Consider the following 27113-nt stretch of genomic DNA (forward strand, 5'->3'; position numbering starts at 1 on the left):
TAATGCTTTTTTAAAAAAAAAAAGCTCTGCCCAGCAGAACACAATTCTGAAGGCAACATATCTTCTATCTGGGGAGAAAGATTTTCACATCACCTCCCCAAAACCTTGTGGGTTTTTTCTACCATTAGTGTTCCTTAAAGGTATTGACACAACGAGTGAAAAACAGAACAGCAGTGTTTTTTTTAAAGAGTGGCCAGGTGATCCATATGGATGCTCTGCAATGTGAGGAGGGACAAAAATATCTGGGCCTAAGTGCTGGGTCTACACCGCCACTCTTGAGACACTCCCCGCCCCACACCACCACCACCCCTGAACAGTTACCATAGAGATTGTAGGAGCCACAAAGAGCTTTGGTCACATTACTGGCTGGGAGGGGGTCAATTTGTATGCATGAGCCCTGCTGGGAATGAAAGAATACAAAGGAGGGCAGGAGAGATAATAGAAAGGGGGGAGAGAGAGAGAGAGAGAGAAATGAAGAGAGATTATAAGGAGAAAAGAGGGAGAGGACTAAAGCAATTAAAAACAAAGGAGAGGTAGAGAGAGGCTGGTGGAGAAAGGAAGAGAAGAAAGGAGAGAGGGACTGAGAAAGAGAGAATGAATTCATCTTGTCAGATACAGCACCTCTTGTCACTCACTGACAGGAAATGCTGCCTCCACAAGAGCTAATTCACAGGCAGTGGAAATGGGCAGAAACAGCAGGGGATGCCTCCATCACCTGACCTCACCAGAAAAACTGCATTGGGGAAGGGAAATGGCATGAAAGGGAGAGGCAGGGAAACTAATAAGAGAACCGGAAATGAAAGGGTGTCAATTGGTTTGCTATTAAGATGGTTTGGAGAGAACCAGGAAAATAATAGCACCCAGGGCCTGTCAGGCTGGTTAACTAACACACACACACACACACACACACACACACACTTTCAGCATTGGTTATAGGGAATATGCGAGCTCAGAGCATGTATTAACCATTGTGTCATCCCTGGGCCTCTACAGCTAAGGACTGGGGTTAGTGTCCTACGGCGCTTGAAGATTGACCCAAATCCCAGAGGGATTTGAAACCGATCTATTCCTCATTATCATATTCATCAGCCCCCGTTACTCATTTGCAGAGTATAAATTGAATAAATCATCCTTTCGTTTCCAAGAAGTCATTACTATTTCATGGGAATAAATGCTATTAGCCCTTAGCATTTATATAGCACCTTTTAAATGTTCAAAGCGCTTTGCGTACATTATCACAGCAGCTTAATAAACTCCTGCAATTTGACATTATTTAAACTGCCTATTAAGCCAGCCAACACCATGGTTTGGGAGGTAGTGTGACTGCAGATAGGTTGGGTATAACCATTTTGCTTTGGCAATTAATATAATTACACATCAAAAACCAATTTAAAAATAGAGATGGGTACAACAGATAAAAACTGGCTAATATTTAATAACCAATTTTCTGACACACCGTATTTTTTGCTCTATAAGACTCACTTTTTCCCTCCTAAAAAGTAAGGGGAAATATGTGTGTGCAGGCTGCGTAGCTATCCCAGAAGCCAGAACAGCAAGAGGGATCTCTGCTTTCACTGCGCAGCTATCCCTCTTGTTGTTCTGGCTTCTGAGATTCAGAATATTTTTTTGTCTTATTTTCCTCCTCCAAAAACTAGGTGCATCTTATGGTCTGGTGCGTCTTATAGAGCGAAAAATACAGTATATTCTATATCAAATTAGATTAAGTTCTCCAGTGACCTGCACTATTCCAACCTCACACAAGCAAATCAAGACTTACCAGAAACAAGCTGGTTGGATTTTCTTTTAACTTTTTTTCTTTGTGATCTAATTCTAACCACTTTTGCCAACCACCATTGGAAACCTGTTAGGAGCCTGGAATAATAATAAGAAATCAGTATAAGAGGTTAAGATTTTAACAAAGTTCTTTGTTTTTCACATCCCATTCTATCTCATCTCTTAGCAGCAGCCCAGGGCTCAGTTGCCAAATCCTGGAAAACCTTCCACCTTAATAATTTGGATTACTTAGTCTCCAGGGCTCAGTGAATTGCCCTCCTTGAAAAGATAGCTCATAAACTAAAAGTATGTAAAGGTTAGAGCTCAAATGACCTTTTTTAATGTATGGCATGATTTTATTTCTCATATGAATATTGAGCCATGTGGTTGCTCAGTGGCACCAGGTTACGCAAACCTTTGCTCAGCTAAGACTTTGTAGAACCTTTGCTCTCAATGATGATGGAACTCACAGATAGATAATACTTCTGTTTTTACATATCTGCATTATTTGTAAAAGGAATATTTGTATGAGTTAATACTTCTATTGTCCCTTTGGAGCTGTGCTGTATCTTTGTACTGTACTTTTGTCCTTATAGGTTTTGACGCTTTATAATTTATATTTTTTATTCTTTGTTTTCTTTCTTTCTTTCTGCTATGTTTGCACTTATTTTTCTTTTTAAAAAATCAATAAAACTTTAAATATAAAATATAAAAAACAAGCCATCTACCTATCAATCATCTGGCATCATGATGACATCAGGTCATCCTTCCCATCAAGTCAGTTCCACCCACCTGTCAGAGCTGAATCCTGGGTGTTTCACCAGCACATTCCCCACCAGGGTGATTCCTGCAGATTCTGGAGATTTGTTTGTTTGTTTATGTGTTGTTCCAGGCCTGTGGGCAGCAGGAGAGAACAGATAATCAATGGAAAACAAAGCAGGATAATTAAGAGAGCAGAAGACCTTTCGGTACCCGAGGTTGGTAAAGCTGAAGAAAAGGAATAGCCCACTGAATTATCCCTAGATGGGTATACAGCGCTGCTTGCTTATGTAAAGCTAGATACTGCCTTGAACTCAGGCCTGAGTCCTCATCCTGCTATAGTAATTTACAAAACACGTATTGATTTTAAGAACGCTGGATTGTCCTCTCAGCTATGAAGGGAAAGAAACCTCTGTTTTTTTAAAAAAATGTTCAGACTGGGCTCAGCTGCTCAGGCAAAGCCTCTTCCAATGTCAACCTCTTAAAATGGCTGACATCCTCCTCAGAGCCCCTGACTGCTTCTGGACAAATAACGTAACAATTTGTGTGTGTGTGTGTGTGTGCCCAGCTCCATACAATGTGCAGAGTGATTTGAGGTCATCAGTGATATGTTTAGAGAACACAATGGGATGGATCTAGTTTGAGTTAGCTGCACTAGCTGTGAGTCCACATTACACATTTAAAGCATACTCAGCACACATTTACCATAATTTCCTCTGCACAGAAGCACCATTTCCAGCAACCTTAAAAAACTACAGTTCCCATGATTCTTTGGGGGAAGTTATGTGCTCGTTAAATCTGTTTTTAATGTTTTCATTCAAAGTCAGCAGTCCTAACTCCACTTACCCAGGGTTGAACTCAACAGAATTTTATTCTGATACAGCTTGCTTAGGATTACACATTTTCACTGACAATGGGGCAGGGGAGGGAATTAATTCTGACTAACTTGTCCCATAAAGTTCAGTTCCCTTAGTTTGGAGCTAACCTCCTATTCAAAAGGCTTTTTAAACAACAACAACAACAACAACAACAACAATAATAATACATCAGACAGAGTTTCAAAATATTTCCCCTCCCTGAAAAGGATGGGAAATGTTCTTAGCCAGGTATGTTTTCTTAGCTGCTTTTAAAGAATTCAGTACTCCGCCAATCCTAGCTAGTGCCTAAGGAGGGCTTAATGGATTTCCTGAAATTCATTTCATAGGCAGCAAATTTAAAATAATGACTTTTAGCTAGTTGGTTGGGGGTTTTTTAAAGCCTGTGTATCTTTGAGCAACTAGGGTTGTTGGGTGTTTTTTTAAAGGTATTTAAAAATCATCTCATAATCATAGCTGTCAACTTACAGATTTGAAAATAAGGGACCAGCAGCCTTGAAAATAAGGGACCAACAGCCAAAATAACGGACCTGCAGCCTCACCTGTTCCAGGCACTCCAGTCTTCCTGTCCTCCTGCAGTCGGGTCAAACTCATGCTGGGTAGCTTCGAGAACACTGTCCAACCAACTTTGTAACCAGAGGTTCAGCTGAATAGAATCTGAGTCACATGCACCACAAGGCCTATGCAGCCTCAACTTAAGATGGCTCCCCGGCATGGCTTTGCACTGCAAAGTTTGCAGCAGCACATGCAACAAAATGGCGCCCAGCATTCAAAAAACCCCTCAGCTTGCATTAACTAGCCACACACAAGGCATGCAAACTCCATCCCCCAGTCGTTTTTAGACTTCTTATTGGGTGAGCAACACAGCCAAGCAACACAGTTGGAGCCTCCCTCCTCCCTAGCCAGCAGGGAGGGAGGGAGAGGAGCTGCTTCCTTTGAAATTTAAGGGACATCATTTAAGGGACATTTAAGGGACATCCATCAATAAGGGACAGCAGCGGGACATGGCGCTGGAATAAGGGACTGTCCCTTCAAATAAGGGACACTTGACAGCTGTGCTCATAATAAACATCATCAAAATGGAAAACTCCTTCCTTCCCACCTCTCAAGCGCAGTCCCAGTATCATTCAAATACACACAAATGTTGCTCATTCAAATAAAAGTACGGTATATTTACATATGTCCCCTTAAGTTGTTGGTCGGCTACAACCATATATATCTTTTGCTGTTGTGTCGGAAATAAAGCTCAACCAAGTTTTATAAAAATTTGTCTGATCTTGTGTTTCTTTGGTCTCAGGCTTTGTTAGGGTCAGTTTTTCCATTAATATCAAGTCACACCCCTATAGAAACGACATTTCAAACAAAGCATTTAGCAATTTTAAGACTCACTGCCATCGTAAGGCAAGCTATAAGATTAGATGGAAAGTAGTTGGTGTCGTTTTGATAGACTAGAATGCCTCCTACAGAACTCTTTATAGAAGGACTGATGTGATAGAGGGTCAATAATGTGTGTTTTCGTCACACTTACTCACAGAGACAACTTATACACACAATACATTTAAAATGCATTCAGAGCACATGACTTCCCCCAAAGAATCCTGGGAACTATAGTTTGCCCCTCACAGAGCTACAATTCCCAGCACCCTTAACAAATTACAGTTCTCAATATTCTTTGGGGAGAACTAATTTGCTTTAAATGTAAAGCCACAAACTGTATTTCAACTCCTACAGCTGTCTGAAAGGCCTGAGACACTTCATGCATAAGATACAGGAATTGCCATCTGGCTGTGCTTGCTTGCCCTCTTCCATCTAAGGTTGTTGAAAAAATTACAGAGGCTATGAACCTATACTAGCCGGCTGCAGTTCCACATTTCTGACACATTCTTCTAAAAATTTCCAAAGGCAGCCCAGCTGGCTTCACTGGGTTTCTATCCAGCTGTTATATAACGTTCGCAGCTCCCTTAGCTCTTGAAAACTGACCTACTTGTTATCTATTAATAAAATTTTACTGCAGCAAACCTTATCTTCTTTCCAATTTAAATTCCTAATTACTACATTTTCAACAGACCTCAGTCAAATGTAAGATAATATTACCTTAACTATTTTGTGTCTTTTCATTTCTGGAACCAGAATGAGTAAAACATTCTCTTCCAAATTCCTAGTCTATGACGGACAAAAATAAGAAACTATGATTAGGGACTAAAATAATAAAATTCTGGTAAGGCATGAGAGTGGAATAGTACAAAAACATTCATGGTTTGGCTCTGCAAGCCACAGATACATTACTCTGCAGCATCAGCCTCAATAGAGAGAGACTTCGGGTGCAACTTTTCTCATGGAGGACTTTCAAAAAGCACAAGAAAATATATACCGTATTGGCCCGAATATAAGCCACACCCGAATATAAGCCGCACCTTTAAAATTCATGGGGGGGGGGGGAGAGAGAAAAGACAATACCCAAATAGAAGCTGCTCCCTTCGCTAGAACCACAGGTTTTCTTTGATCTTATGAGTTTCAATCAAATCAGAATCCAAAAGTGAACATAAAGTGTGGTATAGTAAATAAGGAACAATACATAATTTACAATAAAACCTTGGTTATTTTTACACTTAACTGTTTGCTGAGCATGGTATACTGGTGCATTCTGTTATTAGCAAATTTACAATCAATTTCCATGGTAGCTGCTACTACTACAAGCAACAATCCATCTACCTTAGGGCAAATAACATTATGAATACTGTTTCCCAAGTTTATCTAGGTGGGCTAAATTATTTCTATTTAAGTACTTAGGTTTATGGTTCTGTGATTGCACTGGAAGAGTGCAATTCTTCCTAAGCATGTCTACTAAAAAATAAAGCAAAAAGTAAGTCCCAGTGAGTTCAATGGAACTTCTCACGAGGTACATGTGCAAGTGTTTAGAGGACTGCAACCTAAAATACTCTCAGTTGGTGGTTCATGAAAAAGAGGTTTACCAACAGTTATCGATCACAATAGCTAAAGCAGAACCTCTCTGTTCAGAGGCACTCTACCTCTTGACTGAGATGTTCAAGGAATACTTACCTATTTCAGTGATGCCCTGTTTTGTGTGCTTCCCAGGCGTATCTGGATGGCCACTGTTGAAAGAAGGGTACTGGGTTAGATAGATTGATATATCTGTGAAAAAGAAAATGACACAGAAAAATAATCTAAATAGGTGATAGCCAACTAAATCATGCTCAGGGTAGACCCAATGAAATTAATAGGCCTACTCTAACATTATCACCCAATATACGGATTGCATGTTTTCATGTATTTATTGGGAAATTTGGCCTGACCCACATGTACATAATCTACTCACATGTATGTAAATTAAATGGAAAGGATCTGGGCCACTGGACTGGCAAACAACATTTTGTTAGCCTTTCCAAAATGAAAACAAACGTTTATGAAGATGTAAAGGAAAGTACAGTATTCCTTTAGGCCTGTCTACATGCCTGAAACATTTTGAACTTTAATTCCAAATTAGTAACTGATATAAATAAGATGCTACATTGGACTCAACACTCAGTGCCGTACTTTGTCTCCACGTCTACCACAAAGAGTTTCTTGGAGCTACAATAACAAAGCCTGCCTCAATTTCACTGCCAGAACTTTAAGGCTGCAGTCCTCAAACCATTTACACAGATTAATGCTGATGGAGCTGCTTTTTGAATGGAGTATGGCAAGGAGAATACAATTTCCCCCTAAAGGCTGTGAATCTGCAGCTATTCAGCCCTTACACACGGAGGGGGAACAATAATTCATCTGCACGTATATAAAAGTGGGGCTAGTCTGGAATCTGGATCATAGTTTATGTGCTTTCACATTTATTCCAAACCAGTTGAACATTGCCTGAATTAAAATAGGATTTTTTAAAAACCATTTTTTCCTTTACTGCTTGCCCATTGTGCTTCTCAGTCCTTCTTTTCTGATTACTATATCATGATAAGAATCTTTCACTAATCTTCCCACCCTGTAATGTTTGCTTCCTAAATACCTTGGACTCTCAGTTACAAACTATTAACTTGGCAACATTTAAAAATCCACGACCTTTGAGTTTCAAGGCCTTCCCCACTGAACCTTAAAGCATTCCTACAGCTCAGCCAAGTCCTCTCCCATCAACCTCATGTTCTCCAAATTACATCATAGGTTTGTTCTCAATCTACAAAGCACTGCTTATATGTAATGAAATGTCAGATATCACTGTAAGAGCAAGGAATCAATGTTTTCTTTGGCAAATGATGTATTATAACCTCCCAATTACTTTGTAGTTCCTGCTCACCCAATCACATGGACCATTTACCCAGAATCAAGTTCCACAACTGGTTTCTGAAAAAGCAACTTGGTGACAGGATACAAAAACTTCCAGGTAGAAAAGAATTCTTCATCAGAAAAAACTGAATGGAAAAACAGCTGCCCTGCATAACTGAGAGGCTTGCATATACATTCACCAACAGACACTGGTCCTGTTTAAGTTTTTCAAGTTTGCAACGGCAGTATCGGTAACTGAAAGAATTACTGCAGTACTGGTGCACCATATCTAAGGCAGCCTCTAGTTATCCAGTACTGTCTCTTGAGGCTCTCATTTGGATTTTTCTTTAAGTCATTCTGCCAAGTTTATTCAAAGAGGGCACTAATCCAAGGAAAGTAAAACAGTAACTAGCAAAAAGTGGAAAGAATTTGCACTGAGCAAAGCCCTTCTGAGTAATGTAACCTGTGAGCTTGTTGTCTCGCCCCCCACGGAATACTCCGTTGTGGCTCCTATTTACAGTAAATAATCTTCCCCCCTACATAAAAGGCCTGTTCTCACATTCTAGATCAAGAGCCTTCAGAAACTATGAAACTCAACTAAACTTCACTTACTTCCACATTTAATTAAATTCATCCAAATTGCTATTTTTCAGTAGTGTTAACAGGGAAATAGAAACATTAAGTTTTATTCCAGCCAGGATTTATGTTTAACTGCCCTGGAAAGGGATGGATTAAAATATTCAAGATGACTATTATCTGCACCCTTTTATTATAGCTGTTTCCCATGTTCTGAAACTTGCAGGCATATGAACCCACTCATATATCATTATATTAACCTTATATAGCTGCATTATGAGAATGAAAACAGCCAGTGGAGGAACAGTGTGGCTTGCTGGTCTTGGAAGCAGGACAGGTGGACCACCTTATAACTCTGCTTGTTAATACCACCGAATAACAGCAACACAAGCAATAAAAAAGCCATTTTAAAATGGCTGTTTACTGTAATAATTATTGTGATTATATTATTACTACTGATTATCGTAAAGCTGAATTCTCTCTGCCACACAACTTCTTGGCATGGATCAACGCAGAACTTAAAGAGTTCCTGGAAAGTTCTCTCTCCTTCCCCCCCCCCCAGCTTAACATGTCAAAATGATGGAGATGTTGTTGTTTCCTAACCAAATTACACTGCTATCCACCCTCAGCATATTATTCTGCATCCTTAATAGCACCTTTTAAAGGGTCCAAACAACTTCCAGGCCAACGTGTCAGGAGAAAAGGAAACTATACTTTTTCTTTTCCTATTTTTTGGGTTAAAAATTAGGGCACCTTCAAGCAAAACCCAAACTATTTCGCCCAGTGCTTTCTTAAAAAAAAAAATGTTTAGGAGTACTTCATTTTGACTCAAGAAAACCACCATTTTACTGTATAATTCAAATTGGGGAAAATAAATACACTAAATGGACAAAGAAGACGTTTAGGAGTAAGCGTACTCCTACGTACCCCATTAAAAAGCACTGATTTCGCCTAACCCGGATTTAAGAAAAGGCGGGCGTGACCTCTTTACTTTGATCCTTGCTTCCCGCCCTTTTCGAATGGGCCTCGATGAAGGGAAGGAAAGAGACACCATCTTCGAACGGAATTCTTATAGCTCCCTTTCCAGAAGGGCGGGAAGAAGCACTTGCCCCTGCCATTGGCCCTTCCCCGGGCCACGCGGCTTATCCGATCCCTTCCCGGGCTGGTAGCAGCGAATCAACGCGCAGTCACGGGGTTTGCGGCACATAGAATGGCCGGCCTGGCCGAGGCGCTGCTTGGGCTCTGCGCTGCGCTCTTCTTTTTGCTGGCCGAGGGGAGCCATCTGGTCAGGAGGACTTGTGGGGAGGCAGAAGACCAGCGCCCCACGCAGTCGGAATGAGCCACAGAGGGCCCCACGGCGCAGAAGGGCCACATTTCGGACAGGGACACATGAAGCTTTAATAAAGCTACCCAGAGAAAAAAATAAAAATGGGATTTTCCAGGGAGCTGATGACAACACTGGGTCCCATTCCAGTGCTCCCGTGCGCCTTTTTGGGTGGACCCATAAAGGAAGCGAATTGGGCAATGGGGGAAAGAGCCCACTTCAGTACCGTTTATCCTGGCTCGCTCCTCGCTGTGTTGGGTCCCTGCACGCATCCCACATATATAGATACCCACACACAGTCCTGATCGCATATGATCTCTTGCTCTCAATGAACAACACAGCCTTCTGGAGTCTCTTGACCCGAGGCTGAGATGTGGGGCTTGGGGGAGAGGGCTTCTTCCTCGGGGTGTTGCCCGATGTGCATGGGTTCAGTGGAGCCTGTGGGAATCTTGACACCTCTGGAGGGCACCAGGTTGGGAGCGGCGAAGGACGAAAGCTTCCTTCAGCGAATCCTCTCCCTGCCATGCTCGTCCCTGGAAGCAGTTTGGGTTGCTGCCTGGCCATCCAGGACTTGCAAACGCCTTCTGCGTTTGCGGTGACAGCAGAAGATGACTTGCAGCAGGAGAATTCACAGATAAGTGGAGGCTGCCGCGTGGGGATAGGATTCCTAGGCAGGTGAAAGAGGAAGGGAGGCGAGAGGGTGGGTGGGTGGATGGAGGAAAACCACCTGGAAGGTGGGTAGCAGTGGAAATGAATGGGGACCCTCGCAACCACACACTGGTCAAATGTCAGGTGGAAAGATGCGCTTTCTTTTGTGTTTTTACCTGAAACTTGCTTTTTAAATCACTTTACTTATATATATAGATATATCTCAACACCTTTTTCCCAAACGCAATTTTGACATACACATCTAGGTGGGGGGAAATGGCGATTTCATCTGCCAAGTCACAAGTCACAGTGCGGTGAGGGAGGTCATATCCCTTTAAAATCTGACAAGGGTGACCGAGAAAGTGGAGATCCATAGCATTTTGCCTTGTAAATGCAATTTTTAAAAGGTTTTAATTAGCATTGAACATATCTGTATGTGTACACACCCACCCACTGCAATGGCACATACATCTTCCATCAATTTGAGATAAACTATGGGCAGATACTAAACGGAGGCCCACAGTGGTTTCAGGTTCGATCCCTGCTGTCTCCAGGTAGATTTGGAGAAAAGACTCTTCTAAAACCCTACAGAGCCACTGCCGGTCAGTGAAGATAATACAGAATCTAGATGGACCCTGATTTGTATCTGCCTCGGTACAAATCATTTTCCTGGGTCCCTATGATTCTGAGAAGCATGTTAAAGTCCGGTTGAAATCAACTGGGTTTAAAGCCTATTATCCCATTATTTTTTATAATGCAGACAATGGGTAGAGAATTTTCCACTTCACAATACCAGCATTACACAGATATTTAAAATGTACTCTTGTTACTGAAGCAGTAAAAGAAAACCTCAAAAGTTTAGAATTTTCATTTTACATTCTTCATTGAGAGTAAAACCCCTTCCATCAAAATCGATGTTTTTATTTAAAAAAACAAACACATTTGATTTGAGGGAGGGGGTTGGGAAATGGAGAATATCCATATGGAAAATAAATTGCTCCTCCGATGCAAGCTCCCAACTACTTTTCTATTCGTCACGAAGAGATTTAGAAGCTAGTTCTAGCTTTCTGTGTTGAGTAATGCATCATAATAACTAAACACGTTATATAATAAAGATACCTTTATTATGGTACTGCACAACTACAAAGGCAATATCCTGCCAAATTTCAGCACTTCACAACACAATCCTATACATGTTTACTCGGAAGTAAACCCCGTGTTCAATGAGACTTATTCCTATGTAACTTAATTACCCTTAAGCTACTCTTAAATCCAGCAGGTTTCAGTGGGAGAAGCAACCTATGCTAACATAGGAGTAAATCTCATTGAACACAGAGGTGCTTCGTTTGGGCTGGGTTAAGTCTCATGCGACCTTTATGCGGTGCCAAACACTTGCCCCATTGCTGAAATTAACACGTAAGCGTGATAGGGCGATCCAAGTATTCAAAATCCAGAGCTACTCTGTTGCGCCACCAAAAGCCACGAAGAGTCTTGTGGGATCTGAAAGCCTAACCTATTTGTTATGGCATAAACTTCCTTGGACTATATACATTGCAGCTGTATGTTGGTTAAGGAGACAGTCGTCCATGAAAGCTTGTGTCAAAACTATTCGGTGTCTCTCTTGAAATATAAAATGTCTCTGACTGGATGCATGGGTTAATCATTATCTTTCCATTTACTTGGAATTTTATGAAAACAGACACTTTTAAAAACATTTTGTGCGCTGACAGTATAGCTCTTCTCCAAAGTGAAAAAAGGCGTATAAAAAGGGAAGGAATAGAAACAAAACTAACCTCTGCTTTAAAAGGGGAGTTTCCCCTACAAAGACTGTTTTTAGAGAACAAATGTAATATAAAAAATAGGAAGTTGAAACTATGAGAGGTCGAGACTTTTTAAGACTTGTAACTGTTGCCCTTTCGACTTCCTTTTCAGTGGTATTATTTTAAATAAAACAGGAAGAAAAGTAAAAGGAGGCTGGTAAAGGGAGAAAGTGGATTTGTATTGGGAATTCCGATAATTTTCTTAAATTATGCATTTTTTCCTGAGCGAAATAAGAGCTTTACTTTGCACGGGCTGAAGTGTGAAGAATAAAAACCCATGGGCGTAAACGAGATCTTATGCGAATGTGGAACTCAGTTCTGTCTTCATCTCCAGCCAAAAACAACCTGGAGTTCCTGGCCAAAGGAATGGAGAGGACCAGAAAAGACAATATTTCCGCACACACCCCTTTTTTTGCGAACTGAAAGAATATGGGGGGGGGGATGAAAGCTTGCAAAATGTAGACGGAGCTCCCTCGCTCTTTGCAGGGACACCTACAATTCTCGCAACGTTTACAGCCCAACTGAACTTAAGGGGGCTTACATCAGAGTGGACACGCATAGAATTGTGCTATTACCAACTTTTTGCTAAAGAGGAAAGAAAAGTGGGGGGAGGGGTGGCCGACTGGCCTGAAAAATAACTGCAGCTTCGTTGTGCAAAGTGCAGCCGGGATCCCAACCTCTCCTGGAGGAGGCAGTCAATAGCAGCAGCAGCAGCAGCAAACCAGAATTGAGGGAGAGGGGGCGAGAGAGAGAACGAAACTGAACGCGAATTTGGCTCGGTTTTCCTATCGATCCTGTTATATAAGTGTTCTTCCTCTTGGCACCCACTTCTTGCTCCGCCTCCCTCCCTCTCCACACACACACACACACACACGTATCCTGTGACACGCGACGTGCCCCACCGAGCGCTGCAGCTGATTATTTGCACGATCGCTGTAATGAGAATCAATTGCCTGCGTGACGGGGCTGCAGCCGAGCTCGGGCGCAGCGGAGCGACCCTCGCCTAAACGCAGCTCTCTCCACTTCGATCAATATGCCAATAATTATTAACGTCGCCGTGCATTCAAAGGGGGGTGGGGAGGAGTATTGGGCTGAGGGAGGGCCGGCTGGGGTTTTCCTTTCGTTCTCTAGTCTAGCCAACACCGAGGAAAGTGGTAAATAAATGCTGGGCGACCAAGACCGCCGTAGCAACCCGGAGGGACCGTTTGCTGCAAAGGGGTGGAATAAAGAAGGTGCAACAGCAGGAGCATCTGCCTGCGATCGCGAAGGCGAGTGGAGGAAAACGTCCCAGATTCCGTAGGGCAGAAAGAGCAGGCGAGGGAGGAGCGGTGGCTCCTGCGACGAGGCACCCTCGGAAGGGCAGGGCCCGGGAGCGGGAGCCCCCCTTGCGGGGCCCTTCCCCGGGGAGCTGCAAAGGCAGGCGAGCGCCAGCTTCCAGCGCCCAAGGTTTGCTCTGGAGGGAGCCGGCAGTGCAACCGCAGCTTCTCCTCTAGCTCCCTGGGCAGTCGGGGCTCCCTATGCACGCATCCATTTTGCACACGGGTGTTGCAAGGAAGAGGCACGGGGTGAGTGCGTCTCCTCGCCCAGCCCGCCGCATATCGGGAACGCACGTGACGCAGCTGTTGCCCCGTTGCCGCAGACCCCTCCCGGGCTCCTCCTCCTCCCTCTCCGACTCCTTGTACCCAGATAAAACGAAGTATTATAATTGTGACGGCTAGCAGAGTAAAACAGAAACCGTCCCTGGGTGGGCTCGAACCACCAACCTTTCGGTTAACAGCCGAACGCGCTAACCGATTGCGCCACAGAGACACCTGCGAAAGGCTGCTTTGCAAAGTGAGTTGATCTAGCTGTACCTAAACATAGCGCCGCAATGTCTTAAGATCGTTTCCGACAGCGAGGTATTATTTATACATTCAGACTGGAGGATTAGTACACAGCGATGAGGCACAGTCCTTTTTTCATCTTTTCATAAATTGCCTTTCTTTTCTTAAAGAAATTGTTATGCTGCAGCCTGCAGAAAGACTATATTAAAAAGCCAAGACCACGTGCGTAGGAACAAGCTATAAGACTGCAATAGACATTTACTGGGAAAGTGAAAACTGCAAAGCGCCCCCCATTTAACTCCAGAGGAGCAGGCTAATTCTCAAGCCAGCAGGACTTCAGTGGGAGATGCTATTAAAACTCTCTCTGCTGTGCAGGATAACTATTGGTTCTTGCTGTAGTTTGGGTAGGCACAGATGCATCTCCAGCCCCTCTTTTGACTTTTGCTTTCTCTGGGATCCTTCTGCATGCCTGAGTTTGCCACTTGGGATCCAGAGTTGATTCTCTATTTGCTCTCCTACATCCACACCATACATGTAAAAGAACATAGCTCTGCTTAAAGAATTGTGGCAGCTGCAGAGCTACAATTCCCAGCAAGCAAGCAAGCAAACTACCCCATGATACATTGGGGAAGGCTATTTAAATGTGCTTTAAATTCAGACTTGTAGCCATGGTGCAGCAATGAAGCTGTGCTTTACCCTTGCCTAGGTTGTTTGTTTTTTATTGTCTTTTTAATTTGTGGCATGACAGACAATGGCAGCTTCCATTTAAAGAGTGACAGCTTGTTTTAAGAACAGCAGCCAATTAAAAACAAGACCCTCTGAAAAATTCATTGAATAAGACAAGGCAAGTGTGCAGCAGAAAAATCATCTGGAGGAGTCCCAAAAAGCCTGCTCACTCAAGACTTTCCTGATGGAGATGCATTTTTTCCTGATTGCAATCACCCCATAATTACTTGTGGTCCTGAAAAAAATAAGCCTGTATGACCCTTAAAGAGCTAAATATTAGAATGTTGTACTATGAGCTACAGTTAGACTTGACCTCTTAGATTTTCACTTTCTGTTGTGTTCTCCACCCAGCCAGCAATAAGGAAATAGATAACTTAAAATAGATAACTTAAAGTCTAGAGGTTTTTTTCTAGAAAAAGAGGTGCCAGAACACCCCTTTTTTTTTAGTGGGAGCACCCACTCAAAGTTGTTGAGCTGAAAAATAAAGCTGTGCTTAAAGTGACCTGAAAAAATAAATTACCCTTTACAGTTTTAAAGTACTCACTATATTCACAGTAATAGTGGCTCTTTTTTCTTCTTTTGGTGGCCAAGGATGAAAAAAATCCCTAGAGAAATAGCAATACTTCTGTGCCTGCTACAGCTAGCTGACTAGCCACCTAAGCAGTAATTCAGGCCTGATTTTCCCAACGTGAGGCCTTTTCAGAGTATCTGGGCAGAAATATCAACTCAGCAACCAGTACGAAAAAAATCCAAGTGCTTTCCACAGTTACATTTCCAAACATTCTGTTAGTCCTTATTCCCTGCCCCCTTTACCGTGGATTAACCCTTTTGCGTGGGAATCCAATAAGAAAAAACACACAAAACCAAAATGGTTGCGGACAACCTGTTTATGATATCCCAATGACCCACTTGCAAATTAAGTGACCCTCTGGAAATACCCCCAGCTGCCAAAGCCATTCTTCCAGGGCTGTGCATCCTGCTTCAGGCATTGCAAGAAGCTTCAAAAAGTAAATGTAAGAGTGCCTCTTGTGACCTGTGAAAAAGGAGCCCATTATTCTCCCTTGTGTGGATGGATAAGTCTGTGCTCCACACACATCTGGAGTCTGCCTGCCTCGCTCCAGAGTCCCTTTCTGCACACTACAAGAAGTAACAGGGAGTACAAGTGCCTTCATGGCTTAACTTTGATGTAAGATGAGATCCAGACCTGTATCAGGTTTGCTTCTGGCCCCTCTGATGCTGTCTTGGATATATTGAGCTGCGGTCACCATTTGGCAACTAGATACAGCTGCAAAGTAAGAGGGTGGCAGTATGTCATTTGGTGATGGAATTTTGGAGACTGGTTCATGTAAGATGAAGGTCACTCTGGTTAGTGGTTATGGGGCAGTGCCTTTATTCCACCCTCTCTGGCTGCCTTTTAGTAATGCAAGCCTATGCATGTTTATTCATAGGTTAGCCCCAGTGAGGTCAGAGGGACTTACTCCCAAGGTAAGTGAACTGTAGGACTACAGCATATATTTGTCTGTGCTGGAAGAAGGGCATACATAACTAGAAGAAAGCAGGGCAAGGGGAAGATTAACTTGCCTACCCATTGAGATATTTGGTGAGACCTCACTGCATCTGTGGAATAACCAGCCTCATATAACCAACATGCATGCACGAAGGAGTTAAGATCATATTAATGCATGAAGAGGTTAAGACCATAGAGTAAGCTGTCCTGCCAGGCTTAACTCACCTTGGGAAGGGTTGGGTAATCAAGTTTTTCTTCTCCTCCAGTCTACCTGAGAAGGTCAACAATTGAGGACATCTGAGCCGGCCGCTCCAGTTCAGACCACATGGTGCACACAAGTTACTCTTGAGTTCCCATACCAATAATTTAGGAAGTTTCACCAAGTTTTTCTGAATGCTATATGGAAAAGAGTTTGTAAGTAAACCATTTCTTAACTTACCAAACATGTGGTCTTTTGCTATGCTAGGGGAAGAGGGAAACATATTAATTCAGTTTATAAAGGGCATATTTTAAAGGTCTAACAGCCTATATTTCCACACTTTATTTTTCTGCATATTTTAAATCTCTGCCAGGGTTCTCTCACCAAAAAGTACTTGCCCGAAACCTGGATTTTGGTATCCAGGGAATTCTTCTTTTATATCTGTTTATAACTTGCCATCAACAGCATCTCCCATCACCTTTGAAAAGTTTGGTTGGTTCTACCATGAGAGTCTTCTTGCTACAAGATACCAGAGTTGCTGTCTGCTAAGAAAGGAGGATGGGACGCAGGTGGCGCTGTGGGTTAAAGCCTCAGCACCTAGGACTTGCCGATCGAAAGGTCGGCGGTTCGAATCCCTGCGGCGGGGTGTGCTCCCGCTGCTCGGTCCCAGCGCCTGCCAACCTAGCAGTTCGAAAGCACCTCCGGGTGCAAGTAGATAAATAGGGACCGCTTACCAGCGGGAAGGTAAACGGCGTTTCCGTGTGCGGCTCTGGCTCGCCAGAGCAGCTTTGTCACGCTGGCCATGTGACCCGGAAGTGTCTCTGGACAGCGCTGGCCCCTGGCCTCTTAAGTGAGATGGGCGCACAACCCCAGAGTCTGGCAAGACTGGCCCGTACGGGCAGGGGTACCTTTACCTTTACCTTTAAGAAAGGAGGAAAGTGCAAAAGACACAATAGGCAGGGAGCTGTCTGACAGAAAGGATGCTCCCTCTGCCTTTAGGTCTGGAGAAGGGAGACAGTCCCGTTGGTTCCCTGTTCTGCCCCATTCATGGAGCAGTGAGATTCCCTAGCAAGGCGGGTGTCAGCCCGGTGGGAAGGGAGGCTGCACAACTGGAAATGGAAGATCCACATCAGCTGACCCCCATCCCATTGCTGAGATCTCAACACCTCCTCTGCTTTTGCAGCAGACCCACACCCCTTGTAGAAGTGTGCACTTACAATTCCCAGAGTGGTTTGGCAATCAATCCCTCTTCACAGAGAATGCTGGGAATTGTAACTCTGTTAGGGGAATAGGGTGGGACACAGGTGGCACTTTGGGTTAAACCAGAGCTTAGGACTTGCTGATCAGAAGGTCGTGGTTCAAATCCCCGCGACAGGGTGAGCTCCTCTTGCGGGTCCCAGCTCCTGCCAACCTAGCAGTTCGAAAGCACATCAAAGTGCAAGTAGATAAATAGGTACCGCTCCGGTGGGAAGGTAAATGGCGGTTCCGTGCGCTGCTCTGGTTCACCAGAAGCGGCTTAGTCATGCTGGCCACATGACCCGGAAGCTGTACACCAGCTCCCTCAGCCAATAAAGCGAGATGAGCGCCGCAACCCCAGAGTCGGTCATGACTGGACCTAATGGTCAGGGGTCCCTTTACCTTTACCTAGGGGAATAGGGGTCTCCAACAACTCTCAGCAGCTTTAACAAACCTCAGATCACAGAAATTCTTTTGGGGGAAGCCATGACTGCCAGCCCCTGCTTGCCTGAATGCCTTTTTTCCTTATAGCCAGTCTAGGAGGTGGCCCTGGCTGCCAGCGTCCTCCTCCTTAGTCTCATGGTAACGAGACTAATAAAGCATACATAATAAAAATACATAATAAAAAAATACAGGTCTTTGGCTGATTAACATTCTATGGCCTTTTAAATGTGTTTGTGAGAGACGGGTTATTGGTTTGCTTTTGCTTTATTATGTATTTTGTGTTCTCATTTTGTATTTTTATGTTTTGAACAGCGCAGTGATCTTCGAACGAAGGGCGGTGTTCAAATTTAATAAATAACAATAAAACAATAATGGTCTTACCTTGGAGAACCCCACAGGGAACACAACAGAGACAAAACTAGAATCAATTGGCTCTGCTTGTCATTGGCTCTGACTCTACCTCCTGCCTCTGACCTTACCAGCACCAATGGACACCAGCCACCACTGCCTTGGCAATTAACTGACCTTGTGGCCTAAGTTTTTATAAGCCAGAGACATGGAACACCATCCCCGGGTGGGTCCTAGTCCACGAAAGCTTATGCCACAATAAATCTGTTAGGTGTTTATGATGCCACAAGACTCTCTTATTTCCGCTTCCTCTTCTGACTGTCACCGATTAACACAGCTACCCTTCTGGAATGTGTCTTTATTGAGCTGCTGAGCCTGGAAGGAGAGGAATTAAGAGAGCAAATAGCAAAGGACACTTTTCTAAAAGAAAAATGCAGAGGCAAAGAGATAGAAGGAAGGAAGGAAGGGGGGAAAGGAAACCAGTTGAAGGAATTAGAAGACTTTCAGGTGATTAGCTTTCAACAAGCCAACAGACTTGTTTCTTTCACTGTTTTTCTTTCCATGGAAAGGAGGTAACAATTTTCTGTCAAAGTCTCTGTGATGCCTGGCTGAGAGAGAGTGGGGCAGGGGGGAATCTAGCTCCTTGCAATGCCCCAACTGCTTCCTCCTGGATGGTCCACTGAGAGCCTGAAAAGGCTCTCCGTGATTTACTTTGCTTCTCTCCCTCGCCGCCCCTTCTTTCCCTCTCAGCCTCTGGCTTCCAAAGGCTTTCTATTAAACTTTTAATACTGGGGACCCCCTTGTTCAGGGTAGCACTGCAGCCATTCATTAGTGTCCACCTAGGGAACAAATAACTCTTTAGCTTCACCCTAGGTGTCCAGCTCACTTTGTGCCTGGAGGGGGATTTGTAATCGAAACAGGGCAGTTGCCGGAGCAAAACAACTTGGGAACTTGCTTTTCCATTCAGGTAATGCCCAGGACACATGTTAATGATTTCAGCTTAAGTATCAGGCAGAGACTCGGCCATAAATTAACCGTGTAGAAAAACCACCTGCATGTGCCAATGGAGCCAGACCAGGGACAGCCAGGCAAAGGGGTGGCAATAGAAGGGGCTGCTCGAGTTTTCTTTCAGGGTTTGCATCTGTGCCTTGTAGTGCTTTTTATTATTTTACAAAGAACCCTTTCTGTGTACACCCTATACCTTTAAAGCACATTCAAAGCACACCGATTCCCTCAAAGGATTTTGTTATGGGTTGCTGGGACTTGTAACTCTGTGAGGAGAAAACTACAGGGCCCAGAATTCTTTGAGGGAAACAGTGTGCTTCGAATGTGCTTTAAAAGTATAGTGGGTACACAGCAATTCAGCAGCTTCTCTTTCCAGCTGAATTGCAACTTATCACCAAACTTAAAACCATGGAGAGACCTGGTCTGAACAAAGACATTGGATTCTTATCTCATTATACATGACAAAGCCATTTTTCACCTTCTCACCCCTTGCTTTTTCCTGTAAGACCTATTGCAGTCGTTAAGAGTCGTCAACAGGCTCATCACAGCTATCTGCCAATCACCCATTCCCACCACCCTTCTGAGTAATACCCCTCCCCACCTTCTCACTATATAGAAGGGTCTGGAAACTTCTGTTTCAGTGTATCTGAAGAAGAGTGCATGCACACGAAAGCTCATACCAAGAACTAACTTAGTTGGTCTTTAAGGTGCTACTGGAAGGATTTTTTTTGTTTTGTTTTGACTATGGCAGACCAACACGGCTACCTATCTGTAACAAGGTCTTAACAGTGAGTGCGTTTGTAAGTGACTGTGAAGGCCAATTCTGGATCCACATTATGATTACGACAATAATGATATTGCATTTTTCTCCCTCTTCCCTTTCCTCCAAACCACTTAAGGTAACACACATGCTTCTCCTTCTATTCCCTTTACCCTCACAACAACCCTGTGAGGTAGATTAAGTTGCGAGTGCGTGACCAGCCCAAGACCAGCCCAGTGAACCTCAAGGGCTAATGGTGGATGTGAAGCTTAAATCCTATTCCATTTATACCGCACTGGTGCATAGAAGGTTTAAATCCTAGATTACAGCCACACCATACATTTGAAGCACGCTTTTACCACCTTAACAGGCATGGAGAATTATGGGAACTATAGTGTGCTGAAGATGTTAGAACTGTGAGGTCACCTCCCTTAACAAGCTACAGTTTCCAGGATTCTTCGGGGGAAGCCATGACAGTTAAAGTAACACCATATGTAGAGTGCGGATGTAACCTTATTCACATTGACTTGAGAATAAGCAGCATAGAATTCAATGAGATTGTCTGTGGATTAAATGCTCGCAGGGTCAGTCTGCACATATTCTATACAACGCATATGCATGATCAGAAATTCCGTGTGCAGTGAAAGCAGAACATTCAGTTGTCGTATTCAGGGAGTCCACCTGGCCACAAGGCAGGTGAAACTAGAGGGAAAGGGATCCTTCTTTAAACATATTCAATAGGGTTTTTTTGCTTGGTGAAGAAGGCTCTCCAGAGCTATAGAGTCTCAAGATTCAAGGCTCCAGCTTGCCAGCACCTGCCTCTACCTGTCCTATCTACAAGGCCCTGGCACAACTGGCTCAGGAATGCTGTGTGACAATGTCCTTGTATGAACCAAAGTTTGGCAACCCAACTACCGGTACATTCAATCTTTCCCAGTTCAGGGACTGTTTTTTTGACAAAAATAAATGAATAAGTGGGAGAAATCTAGATTTTACTGTGCACGTGGGCATTCTGTTGCTAAGGCCAATTTGCTGTTGTCAATGCAAATTAAGCACAGCATTAACGAAACAGCCATGCCTTTGTTTCTCATATGTATGGATCCCCTTTACACCACATATTGGCCCCAATCTAGAGAACCACAGACCTTGAAGAATGCTTCTGAGCTCACATTGATGATCAAGGCTAGGAAGTGGAGACTTCTCCATGCTGATTTTCTGTTTCCCGGGGCAGGAGTGGGAGGGGGGGAGGAGGCACTTGGAATCAGTGCTTCATTACACACACACACACACACACACACACACACACACACAAAACCCTTCCGAAAGCAGATTGGAGAAAAGCTTCTCATAGGGCTAATCACTTTTTTGGGTGAAGGTGGGAGAAGATAGAAGAAATTACCTAGATAAAGTCTGAAATCCTAAATGGACTTAAGTGGAGCCACATCTCATTAAAACCCGGAGGGATTTAAACCTCTAAGTAAATCTGTTCAGGACTTTTTTACCAATTTGTAGTTGAGGATATATGTCTTTTTTGAGAACTCTTTGTCCAATTCAGATTTTACATTTTCAGACATATCTTTTTAAAAAAAGAATGTCAGAGAGACACTGACAGCTGTTTTCCTTAGTCCATCCTAAACTGTGTACACATTACCATTTACTCTGGCTCCAGTACACTCTCCCTGCTGGCATTTGAATCCATGCACATACAACATTGCCTGCAGTGCAGAGCTATCCAGTAGTTTCTTGAGAAATACCTAATCTGCTGTTTGATGTGTTTCTCCTGAAACCAGCTTCAATCCAAAAGGAAAACTTCACTTCATGTTTAAGCTGAGGTGTGTACATTTCATACAGCCATTGCACATGTGCTGATGACCACTTCCATACACTCCAACATTTCTCCAATGAAAATAGATACGTCCTAAGGAAAAGTGGGACATTCCGGGATCAAATCAGAAACTGGGATGGTTTCTGTAAATCCGGGGCTGTCCCTGGAAAATAAGGATACTTGGAGGGTCTGCGCTTCAGGAATATGAGTGGAGGTGTTTGCAGGGGCAGGGAAACCAAACAGGTAATGTGATGTGTGTGATGACATCCTTGACCCCCTCTGTGGTGTGTACAATAGCATGCAAAGGTGACTTGAAACACGGGAAATGACCTGGCTGTGTTTTAAGCCAGTAATGTGTACACGACCTTAGAGTCTCGGTTCTAGACAGTTATTGCAGTGTATAGCTTCAGAATCAAGGCTCTCCCAGTCCACTCTGCATACCTGACCACAATGGCTTTCAAGGCCAGTGCAGAATAAATCTATCATGTCCGCAAAAGGGTGGCTCAAAATTCACAGTGATCCTCTAAGTATAAGGGTAATGAAGCTGCCTATGTCTTAAATTATATTGCCTTTGTCCTCACACATTGCCAATAGTTCATGTGCCTATCACAAAGGAAAAGAGCAGGGGAAGGGAGAAAGAGTGGAGCGTGGAGGAGGAATTATGGTCATGCTGGATATAAACAGGGCTGGCAGGAGTCACATTTTGCGCATAGGTATTTATGGACCAAAACCTTGACTGCAGGCATCTGTTATAATTGCAGATATGCAGATTATATGCCCCTTTGGTGGATAGTTTGTTTCTGATGAAGCTTTAAATGCTAAGCAGATAGCCCCCAGCTCTGATTTATGCCCATTGTACTGCCACTGGAATCGTCGGTGACTATCTCAATGTGACTTATCTCAAACAAAAGGTCACTTTTTAAAATCTGAAGTTAACAAATCAATTCATTATGCACAACCCTAACCATGTCTACTCATAAATAACTCCTAAAGAATTCAGTGGGGCTAACTCCCAGGTCAGTAGGGTGGGAATTGCAACCTCCATAAGTTTAGGGTACCAGCTCTTGCTTTATTACATACACCCCTAATACTCCCACTCCCACTCTCACTTTTTAACATTTTGTCACATTCCCTACTACAAAGCATTACAACTTGCTGTTTCTCCCCCACCCCACCCCACCTTCTCCTTCCAGCACATATTGTTAAGAAGTAGACTTTATTCCCTAGTGCCACTGGAAACTTTCGCCTACTGGAACTTCAAAACACACACACATATGACCACATATGGCTTATTTTAAAAATGTTATTGGTCTGCTCTTCTTGCCATTCCACCCTTAACTGGCCTTTAAAATGCTGTAACAGCATTACAAAACTTCGAAACAATTGCTTTCTTTATGCATTTAGTACTTCCAGGTTTTCAGAGTTCCCATTTGCTCTTTTTGTCATATTTAAAATCATTTGGAAGAAGATGATTGTACGTGGTTTCCCTGCTGACATTTTGTAACTATTTAGATGATTATAAATAAAATCCAAAGTCCACTGTTGGATAAATAACTAATCAAAATTTTTTTGATTAGTCCTCATAAAAGTATTTACTTGTCTGTGAATTTTGGCACTCCCCCCCCCACCTTAGCTACAAACATGGCTGCCCTTGTTAAAAAAATTTTAATCATCTATTAAAATATATAATTGTTAACAGCCAAACACAGAGAGAAAAATCAAACTTACTCTTTTCTGGATCTCAGTTCTGAAAGCATTTATTTGAAGCAAAGTCCTATTAATTTTAATGGGACCTTTTTACTGCATGTATAGGAACATAGAAAACTCCCTTATACTGAGTCAGAGTATTGATCCATTTAGCTTAGTATTGCCTACACAGACGGGCAGCAGCTCTCCAGGATTCCAGGCAACAGACATTCCCAATCCCTAATTAGAGATGCCAGGGATTGAATCTATATCTGCCATGCAGCTGTGACCCTTCCCCATATATCTCTGATTGCACATATACAGGAGAAAATGGAGATTTGGAGTCAAGGTGCTGGAGCATGCTTAAAATGACAGTGAAGCTGCACTCCCCAGTAACAACGTATTTCCATGTAAGTGTGCTTGGGATCTAATCCTACAGCTGCAATACCCCAGACAATCAACTGAAGTTATTGCCAAGTGATGGAAGGGAGATGAAGGAAACCAATATATTCTCTTCAGCATCAGATGTTCCCTAACCATTTCCCAAATGCAGGTTCTTTAAAAATAAAACCAATGCTTTTTTAAAAACTCAGTTAAAACATACACAGATATGAACATATGCTAAACCCCTCTTCTTATAGAAGCAATACACAGCATAGTAAGTATAGTATTTCTTATCTGCAAAACACACACAAACATTGGCCCAGTTAAACAATAAATACATCTGTTTCTTAGACCCATAAACAGCAATGCAAGGTTGCAGAAGCCCTGCAAAATTAATGTTTTGAGGCTTGCACCACTTTAATGAGACTTTCCTGCCTGGTAGAGAGATGCATTTTTAACACATCCAGCAGTCATTTTAAAAAAGACCCTACATTTCTTTAAAATTGTACTACTTGGCGGGGCGCGGAATATGCCGCTTCCTGTTCCCATAGATTGCTTGAATGTGCTATGAATATTATTCTAACTTTAATAGTAAATGTGCTGCACAAAACCAATCTTTTGTATAGATCTGATCTAGCAGAGCTCATGCTTAGCTACCAACCAAATGCATCTCATGGTTTAAGGCTGTCTTGGAATGGCTGAGCTACAGTCCTTGATATATAGAAAGAGGTTTGTGTTTGCAGCTGGGTGGTGTACACTGAAATAGAACAACAGGACCCTCCTTAAGTATCTTCAGCAGCATAGGCTTGCAATCCTTTCCTTTACAGTGGTACCTCTGGTTACGTACTTAATTCATTCCAGAGGCCCGTTCTAAACCTGAAACTGTTCTTAACCTGAAGCACCACTTTAGCTAATGGGGCCTCCTGCTGCTGCCACGCCACCACAGCACGATTTCTGTTCTCATCCTGAAGCAAAGTTCTTAACCCGAGGTATTATTTCTGGGTTAATGGAGTCTGTAACCTGAAGTGTATGTAACCTGAAGCGTATGTAACCTGAGGTACCACTGTACTGAGTTAGGCATGTTTCGGTGCCACCACCATGCTTCTGATCTGAATCTGTGACGGTTCTCTGTAGTGTGTAGAAAGCCTAATCCTGCATATGGTGGTGTCTGCAGCTGGGCAGTTTTTCACAAGCAGACAGCCAATGTGTTTGGCAATTTAAAGCAGATTTCCAACAGTTAATAGAACCCTTCAGTGAGCCATGTAAAAACTGGTTGGGGCAGATGGAAGTTGGAGTGTCCAACTGCTTTAAGTAGTTTCACTATGTGGCTTATAACAACAACTTTCCTGATGTAGTAGTGTTGATTTGTGGCTTGAGGCCGGAAGCCCTGCCATCCTTCCTTTGACTCCAAATTTACTGCACAGAAACTTTAAATCTAAAGTGGGGAAACTGGGCCCTTGTTTGTGCAGCCTGTAGAACCCTTTCCCTTGCCAGGCAGATGTGTGCTGATGGCAGTCAGTGTCCTCCATGACACCTGAGGGAAGCAAGTTCAGGCGGTGTAGGGCAGGATAGCTTAGGCAATGAGGCAATGGGGGGGGGCTGCCGCCACCACACACATACCAGTATCCACTGCCTAAGGCATCCCTCTCACTCTGCCCAATAATGGCAACTGCCCTGATCACAGACTGTACCTTTTGTATTCCATTGCCATTTAACTCCAACCTTTACATTTTCCTTTCCTTTACATATCAGTGTGCATGACAACTGGGAATCCATGCATCTGATGAAGTGGACTATGGTTCACAAAAGCTTATGTTTGTTCTGCCAAGATCAGGTATTCTTTTTGGATCCAGATAAGGCAAAGAGCAAACCAGGGCTGTTCCTTGATAAACGTGTGTGTGTGCGCGCGCGCGCATTTACAGGCAGGATGAGAAAACAGAGCAAAGAGCAAAGAAAAATGCAGCCTACATGGAGGTGATTCTCCAACCCCTTTTATATTTTTCAAACAAACATTCTTAGAGATTACATGACACCAGGCTCCTTTAACAGGTGGCTGACCTTGAATTCTGCAAACTAAGCAGAATAGTGACTAAGCAATAGATAAGAAACTAGCCACTTTATCAGTAGGTGTCTGAACACAAAATAAGAAATGAGGCTGGCTAATTAAAGGGTCCCAGACACACACACCCCAAAAGAAGGTATAAGAGGAACTGTTAACTTTCACCAGTAACTCCTCACAAGACAAAGCTCTTCCACATTTCCATTACAATGCACTAACAAAATTTGTAAATGTTTAATGTGACATGGCTCTTTTTAAAAAGACATTTTGTTAATTTGCATATAACTTGTGCCAAACTGCAGCGGTTAAAAAGTACTTTATCTTTTAAAAATATAAAGCCATACACAGTAACATCAAAAGCTTCTTATAGCAGGTCAGACAATTCGTCCATCAAGCCAGGCAGGGTTTTTTTTCCCCTTAAAAAAAGGTTTAGGGGTACTCTCATTTTGACTCAAGAAAATCACTGGGAAAGGAAATGAAGCCGCCATTGGAGGTGGTAACAATGAAACTGACCAATCACCATGCTAGATTCCAACTCCTACTTCACACATTAAACGCTCGCTTCCGTCTGAGATGCAGAAACACCATGGCAGGAAATGAGGCCGCCATCGGGAGTAGCAAAGGAACTGATAATTCACTATGCTAGAGAAGAAACTAAACATTTTAAATTTTGTAGTTTCTTCTCCCGTTAGATTCACAAAATGTTTAGGGGTATGCGTACCCCTGCGTTCCCCCAGAAAAAAAAGCACTGAAGCCGAGTATTGTCAACTCTAACCGGCACTCAGTCTCCAGAGTCTTAGAGAGAGATAACTTTGATATAATCAAAATTTCAGGTTAATTGTGCTTACTTTTAGATTGTTAAATTTAATACTTACCCCAATTTAACAACATTTGTTTCTGTGCTCCCTTTGCCATTCATTCCCCTCTGGCACCGATAATGAATGCTAAGCCACAGGAATTCCAAGTAAGCAAAATATTTTAAAGCTTCCTCCTGCCAGTGGTATTGGGACAATATGGCACTGAGCATGTAGTTCTGTTTATATGACTTGCCTCAGGTAACATCTTGA

The 27113-nt window shown here is 43.0% G+C and overlaps 1 long non-coding RNA gene across 2 annotated transcripts in view; it reads right to left on the bottom strand.

The window, feature by feature from the left end:
* The window catches only part of LOC309353379, a 30234-nt gene extending 20826 nt beyond the window's left edge, over positions 1 to 9408 (bottom strand). For both annotated transcript variants that reach the window (XR_014161759.1, XR_014161760.1), the window contains exons 1-4: positions 9180 to 9408; positions 6468 to 6520; positions 2502 to 2667; positions 1778 to 1872 (exon numbers count right to left, since the gene is read on the bottom strand). This is a non-coding gene — a long non-coding RNA (uncharacterized lncRNA). The remainder of the gene's footprint in view (positions 1 to 1777; positions 1873 to 2501; positions 2668 to 6467; positions 6521 to 9179) is intronic.
* Between the last annotated feature and the right edge of the window lie 17705 nt (positions 9409 to 27113).

The sequence above is a fragment of the Podarcis melisellensis genome (genome assembly GCF_964234715.1).
Source record: "Podarcis melisellensis genome assembly, chromosome: 12".
NCBI classification, from domain to species: Eukaryota; Metazoa; Chordata; class Lepidosauria; order Squamata; family Lacertidae; genus Podarcis; species Podarcis melisellensis.